This window comes from Sparus aurata, chromosome 14 (assembly GCF_900880675.1).
Source record: "Sparus aurata chromosome 14, fSpaAur1.1, whole genome shotgun sequence".
Lineage (NCBI taxonomy): Eukaryota > Metazoa > Chordata > Actinopteri > Spariformes > Sparidae > Sparus > Sparus aurata.
In genome coordinates, this window is record NC_044200.1 from 3,656,015 (window position 1) to 3,663,579 (window position 7,565).

The window sequence follows — 7,565 nt, forward strand, 5'->3', positions numbered from 1 at the left end:
TCAACTATGATTGTATGTGTATAAAACTATGATATCAGTTATTGATGTATTTTAAATATCTACTGCTGTTACTATTAGTAGGTGTATTATTACTAGGCTTATTATACATGTGCATTGAAGTTTTAATGTTTTAATGTTTTGGGTATCACCATTAAATTATTGTTTTTATTATTGTTTTACTGGCTCCTGACTTCTAGACTACGCCTCTCTTGGCACTGTACATGTAAAAAAAAAAAAGGGCCGTCTACTGTCTACTTTGGTTAACTGTCTGTTTTTTAGACAATAACGAGTGAAAATAGTTAGGTAAGATACATTTGAGTAGGCCTGATTTGTTAAAAATTGATAGCTGTAATGCTTCGGTGCAGAAGGAAGCCCGTGAGCCACGGAGGTAAGTTTGCGTGCAGATTAATTAATAAGCTCATCTTTTTTTGTATTGCATCACTCATAGCTCTTAAACCTTTAAAATAGAGTTCAGGGAGATGTATGTAACCACAGTTGTTAACTTTGGTTAACTATTAAAGCCTTTTCTCTTGTCAAAAGGCTCAACACGACCACCTACTTTTGTTTGCCTGAAGATTAATTTCCGGGAAATCGTATGTTGAAGTTAAAGGACCTCCTGCTTTATAGCAAAACATAGAAATGTAGCACACCACCACGCCCACCAGATATGACAGAGGTGAAAGCTTTTGATAACTTTTCATGTTCAAGGTCTGAGGAAGTTATTGACTGAATGTGAAGTCTGTGGTGTTAAATTTGTGGGAGGAGTTCATTAAAGTATGAGGCATGGAAATGGGTCAAAATGGTGGCAAAATCAAAATGGCTGGGGGTATGGGTCCAATGAGGTTTTTTGTTGGTCTCGTCATGATACATATGCATACCGTATTTTGTTTATATATGTGCATGTGGGAAGTGTGATTGATTGATATAAGCCTTACTTCCTGTGTCCAGTGGGTGGGATATGACACAGTATTGATGTATTGACATATTGAGGGTGACTCCCTCTACTTGCGTGAGCAATTTGTTGTGGATGGGAAATTGTATGTTGAAGTTATAAGGACTTGATGCTTTTTGGTAAAGCGTCGAAATGGACCGCACCACCACACCCACCAGGTATGATGTAGGCAAAAGGTTTTGATAACTTTTCATCTGTAAGGTCTGATGATGATACTGACTGAATGTGAAATCTGTGTTGTTAAATCTGAAGGAGGAGTTCTTTAAAGTACGAGGAATGGAAATGTGTCAAAATGGCAGCGAAAACCTGCTGGACTGAGGGTTTTGATCCCCAACGTTTTTTGTGCATCTGATTATGATTCATATGCATACCAAATTTGCACTTCTGAATGACCCCTCTCTGTTTTTCCATCTTAAAACTTACTTTCAACAGCATATGTGTCACATTGATACTCTGGAAGTGTTGTTTCATTTGGACTGAAAATGTTTCAAAATTCCAGATACATACACAGAATGAGGTCATTGAATGCATTTAAAATACATTTTAGAGGAAGGCAACCCCCTCAAAAAATCACATCTGAACCAGTCAGTGTCCGGTTAAATTTATAAATGATCATATCTCTGCTCTGATACACACATACACACAGTACCAAAAACACCCCTGCACCAATATAAGACTCATCGCCTCCACATTCCTCCTTGATGTCTATTGATGCTATCCTCCCTGTCATCTATCAGGTGACTCCTTCTTACCCACCGAAAGACTCCATCTCCATACATTCTCTTCTAATGAGACCAAAAGAGCAAAGACTTCAGCCAGTTCTCTCTAAGAAGATCAAAAGGACAGCGGAGACCACTTCAGTTGTCCGTCAGTGTCCAACTCCCTGAAACATGGTGAGAAATTTGTAGGCGGTATGTGTACAGGTCTGTTTGACTCTTCTAAAACAGTCAAACGATTGGACATCTCAGTGACAAAGCAGTGGTGCAGTAAACTCTAAGAGCTGCAGCAGATGAAAGGTATATCCAGCCATTGTCAGTGAGTCACTGTGTAATGCCTGACTGTCACAGCTGACTAGAATGACAAGTTCCACTCAAAACTCTTTTCTTTTAACTCTCGCCCAAGGCCTTTTCATATCACTGTGACAAAGTTAAAGTTATAATTGAAGACGTGCCAGACATATACAATGGGATCTAAAAATCTGAGATCACTACTCAGGACACTTCTATTTTGCATTTGGGATGTAATACATTTTTTTTCTCTTAACAATCGTCATCTCAGCTGAATAGTTTGAGTGAAAAGTTGAATCTTTGAAATATCACCGTGAATGAGATTATCTCAGTATTCTGTTTGTCCACTTTTGCTTTGGGCTGCATGGACTCCACAAGTTAGTGTAAGGACTTGACTCATGTTATCCCAGCATGATCTGACAGCTGTAGTGATCAGCACCTTTAAGCACACAACCCTGCATCACACACACGCACACCCCAGCAGGAAATAACTGTCGGTTGAGGAAGAGATTGAGTCCATTCTCAGAGTGTGTGCAAAGTTTTGCCAACCCCTGGCAAAGAGCCTAAAGTCTGTATTTCCTTGTTTACCTGATCGGCTTACAATATTTTCTCTACCCCATAAAATCATCGGATTGTAGACCTAGAACTACAACTCCTAGGCTACACATTCCCTGGAGACACACACGGAGCACTCACTGGAGTGCAGGAGGTAAACTCTGTTCTCTGAGAATATCCAAGGTCGTCTATTTGATGCAAGAGGTGCCACTTGGTTTTGTTTTGCTGGCCCTGTTTATGCAGGTTCAAACTGAGTATTTTTTTGTTTCTTTGGGTAATCTCAAAGATTGTTTATTTGAAGCAAGAGGCATCACTTTTTTTTGTTTTGTTGACTGAAGTCATTTTTCTGTTGATAAGAAGAGATGCTTTTTGGGGTATTTGAACTGGGGGTTGGCATTTGGCACTGAATTATATACACACTGTTTTGGTCTGCTAAATTCTTGTGTGGAGGTTGTTTTGTTGCTTGCTGATTTCTTGTTGTTATGCAACATGCACTGAAATACGTGGGCCCTTGTGTAAGGTTGACTTGTCACTAGGAAAAAATATTCTTGTCAGATTTATATTCTGACTGGCACCCCAGCACTGCCAAACCACTACACAGTGTTCCACAATGCTTGTGTGATGCCACAGAGTGCTCAGCTTTCTCAGTCTCAGACTCAAGTGCTCCCATAAATGTTGAATGGGGTTTAGGTCAGGTGACTGTGGAGTCCAGGACAGTCAGGACTCCTTGGTTTTCTTTGGTCCTCAGGCAGTCAAAGCTTTGAGGTGTACTTGGGCTCATTATCCTGCTGCAGTAGGAATCCTTCTCCACAAAGATCGAACCAGGATTATGGTGGAGTCAGTTCTGTGAAGAAGTCTGAAAACAGCCCCAGACTTGAATCCTTCCAGCATCATGTTTCACTGTGGCTTTGAAACACTGGTATCATTCTCCCTCCTGTTAGTCTCCTCACATACACCCTTCTGGGATCGACACCAATTGATCACAGTGATTCATCAGTAAATAGGACTTTCATCATCCACTGTGAAATTCAGGTATTTCTTAGCCCACCTCAAGTGTTTGTCCTACAAGACACTACAAGACAGGCTTCTTCTGACAGGATGACTGCTGACTAGAGCAATTTCTTCTGTATTTAGCTAACTCTGTATCTGTGATGAAGTCGTTTTTGTCTTAGGAAACTGAGCTTGATGTATTGTCTTCTGATGGTATCCTACCTTGGATACAACTGATCCAGTTTCTGCAAAGTGTTTTAGTGTTATCCTGATGGGCAGGTTGGTACCTAGCATGGTAGCCTCAGGAAGACTCAGAATGGGTGAATGTAAAGTGTTGTAAAGTGCTTTAAGTGGATAGTAGACTGGAAAAGCGTGACTAAAATGCAGAAATGGAAGAAGACAATTTACCATTTACACAAGTCTTTCATGAAGGAGAAAGGAGAGGTGTTTTATTTATATTTATACGCCATAAGCAACTAAACATGGATGGGCAAAAAGACAGTCAGGCAGGAAGTCAAAAAGAGAAAAAGACAGTCCAGAAAATACCTTGCATTGCACTTCCAAAGTTACCCAGGTGAAATAGAGCTCAGTCTGAACTCAGTGGGAGACCAGATTTATAAATGCACTTGAGAATTTTCGTGCTTTTCACCTCCAATCGATAGCTGTCCTAATCCTGTGAGATTAATCATTATGGCCATTACCTTGTTTCCACCGGAGCTAATAAAGCCACCAGAGGAGAGCTGGCAGGATGCCAAAAGTAGGAGATGAGAAAGACAAAGGTGGAGGCAGAAGGGCAGAAAAATGAAGAGGGGGAAGAGACAACAGGGTTTATTTAGGGATCAAAAGGGTGAAATGGATGGAGTGAGCAATGGAGGAGAAGGAATGGATTGTTGGATGATGTGCAGGTATTTAGGGCTGAATGAGGAGAGGATGAATGGAGTGATCAAACAAACAAAGCTCACAAAGGAACGGTCAGTCTGGTGTAATGCAGCTTTTACAGCTTCTATTCTCTTCTTCTGTAGCAGAGAAACAGCACTAATTTAACCGGAACAATGTTGCATAAATCCATGAGTGAGAAGACAAGAAGGAAGGTAGGACTCTACATCCTCATACTAAGTCCTCTTAGATATAAAACGTGTGTTTACTTCGGCAGACATCCAGCAGCATGAGTGTGATAGGCTTCTCTTTATGTGTTTGGACAATAATGCAATGCAGTTATAGATCAAACCCATCTCCTCCCTACTATCACTCGCAAAAAGGGAATAGTAGAGAGAGAGTGTGTGTGTGTGTGTGTTTGTGTTTGTGTGTGTGTGTGTATGGCGTTAAATCGATGTCAATACAATTAGAGAGACACGTAACAACGCACGCACGCACGCTTGATTATTTTGTTATGCATGCGTGCGTGTGTGCGTTGTTACGTGCATATTGTATTTCATGCATAACAAAAAGCTGCGTACGTATGAAGCAGCGTGTGCACGTCTGTCTGTCACTGTTTGACAAATGTTGTTAGGCGTTCACACGTACGTGCGCTCGCAGACTCTGATGCTTCGCAGCCGGAAGTTGATCTGCAGCGCGCACACCAGTTCGCGTACATGAACGCCTCACGTAGTTGGCCTTTTCATTTTAATCAACCAAGGGAGGCAGCAGTGAGCCATACTTTGCCTGCCGGAAATTCAAATTCAGAAGAAGAAGAAGAAGAAGAAGAAGACGGAGGATGAGAAAGGTGACTGGGAAATGGTTAATATTTACGTATAAATACATAGGTCATTTGTGTTGTGTAAGTTTAAAAGTAGAGTCTGGAGTATTGCTTGTTACAGTTTGTAAACAAAACATTGAAACTGGGCCCCTCCTCTCGGGCTCAACTGTGTACTGTTAGCCTCCTGCCCCTGACAGCAGCAGTCACCAGGACCACAAAGGTAAGGAAATACAGTCCGAGAGAAGCGCTGGTGCCTCCGTCACCAACACCGGGAGCCTCCGGTGTTATGTTGCCGTTGTGGTCAGCTGGGAAGACGGTATTAGCGGCGGATGCTAACCGCCACCGCTAGCCAAAGTTAGCATCGAGTTAGCTCACCACCACAACGGTCTACAGTCTAGGCTTTAGTTGTCAGTGACGGGAATCGGCCCGCGGCTCCAGCGATTCACTCAGGCTATATTTCTTTTTCTTTGCCGTCCTGACTGCTGCTGCTGAGAGAGAGAGACGTGCTAGCACCTGGCTGTTGTGAATTAAGCTGAATGATTCATTCTTATTTCTATTGGTTGTTTACCATTTCTGGTACTGTATAGTTAACCATGTACCTGCTGTTCTGATAACTGCTTTTTATTCTCTGTTACAGAACCACACAACTTTCATATACCTTCCACACACACATACTCATCTGTCACACTCACACCATCAACCATTCCTAATCAGCAATTGAGAAACTAAAAGGAACTAAAACTAAAAGGACTAAAAGGAAATAATTCTAACCCAGCGGCCATAAGTGATTCAGTCCAGTTTACCATACAGTCCTTAGAATAAATCTCCACAACACATTCCTAACATGTCTTACAACGAGAGAAGGCCACCAGATAACACAGTCACCAGTTAAACCCACCGGGGGATCATGACATTGTGGGAAGACTAGCTATCAGACTGCACATCAATTCTGAATCAGGTAAGCAGTATCTATGTGATCTTTGAACCCAAATCATGATTGTGAACTTTTAACATTATAGTTTAACAACAGATCCACTCAGACACATGTCACACTGGTGAAAAGCACCTGTAGAACTGAGTTTTGAGAGCTTAAAAAAAATAGTGTTGCCTGTAACGTTGTGTCTGGTTTTCACCATTTTATATAGCTACACTAAGCTTGTCCTTTTTCATGTCAGGTGTATTGTTGATACAGGGTTAAACCAGGGTTTGACAAGAGTTGCCAGTGTCTGATTCTACACCGTAACACAGCAGAGTGGTCGGGGCCTGCAGACCGACCCAGTTACACCTGCAGCGAGCAGACAGAGGAAGAGGAGTGTGAGATCCACGGGGAAAGGAGCAGGAGAAAGAGAACAACAGCTGTCGTCAGCAGACGGGCATTGACTGTCGGACTAATTGAAATGTGAGTTTATACTCTGCCCTAGGGATGTAATGAGATCAAAATCTACAGTATTTGCCGTCATTTCATACCATACATGTTCACAATAATATTGAGACACTTTTGTTATCACGATATCGTGGTATTACCAATACGTTACATCCCTACTCTGCCTCCATTGTGCGAGTAGTGACCCCTGGTCGTGGAAAGTTATTGCGAATGTGTGTAAAAGTACAGTGACTGAAGTCCTCCCCCCCTCCCCACATGACAGCGTAAGAGGCCGGCGCCCAAGGACGGTGTGACAGCAGTGGTGCCAATGACGAGAGTGATGTTGGCCCGAGGTGACGGTGAACAGCTGATACTCTGCCCCATCGTGTGAGCAACGATCTTAGGACGTAAATGAAGTGGTGTGCATGTATTGGGTTTAAAAGTGCAGTGACTGCCATCTCGTTTCCCCCACAGCTCCCGAGTCTGCGCCCGGCAGAGGACAGTGTGCAAGTGGAAGACAGCGGTGGTCGTGGAGAATCGGTGTTACCAAGTCACCACAATAACGGACCCCTTCCCCCCAGACCCCATTCTGTAATTTCTGTGAATAAATATTGTTTTAAATGCCCTTTACGGTCTCCAAGCACTTTCTTGGTTATCGAAACACACGTCATATACATCAGCATAGATGAGAGCCAAGTCAGAGACAAGAGAGACAATGAATGAAATCCCGCGAAATGATGTGCGGTCAATATGACCGCTTATGGCCGAAATAGGTAAAACAAATCATATTTTCTTTTCCTCTTCTGTAATTTATATAAAAAATATTCTCAATTAAAATACAGAGACTTTTAGAAAAATGGTTAGAAGTCTGTAATGTTTGCATTTTGTTTACATCGCAGATTGATAACTTATTGTGATAATGTTCAAAGTTATCATTATTATTATTATTATTATTATTATTATTATCATTATTATTATTATTATTATTTACTGTGTTAGGTA

The 7,565-nt window shown here is 41.8% G+C and overlaps 1 long non-coding RNA gene across 1 annotated transcript; it reads left to right on the forward strand.

The window, feature by feature from the left end:
* Positions 1-5,170: 5,170 nt before the first annotated feature.
* On the forward strand, positions 5,171-7,121 carry LOC115595599 (uncharacterized). Its single transcript, XR_003986726.1, has 4 exons — positions 5,171-5,227; positions 5,838-6,158; positions 6,449-6,599; positions 6,847-7,121. It is a non-coding gene; the product is annotated as an uncharacterized LOC115595599 (long non-coding RNA).
* The last annotated feature ends 444 nt before the right edge of the window (positions 7,122-7,565 follow it).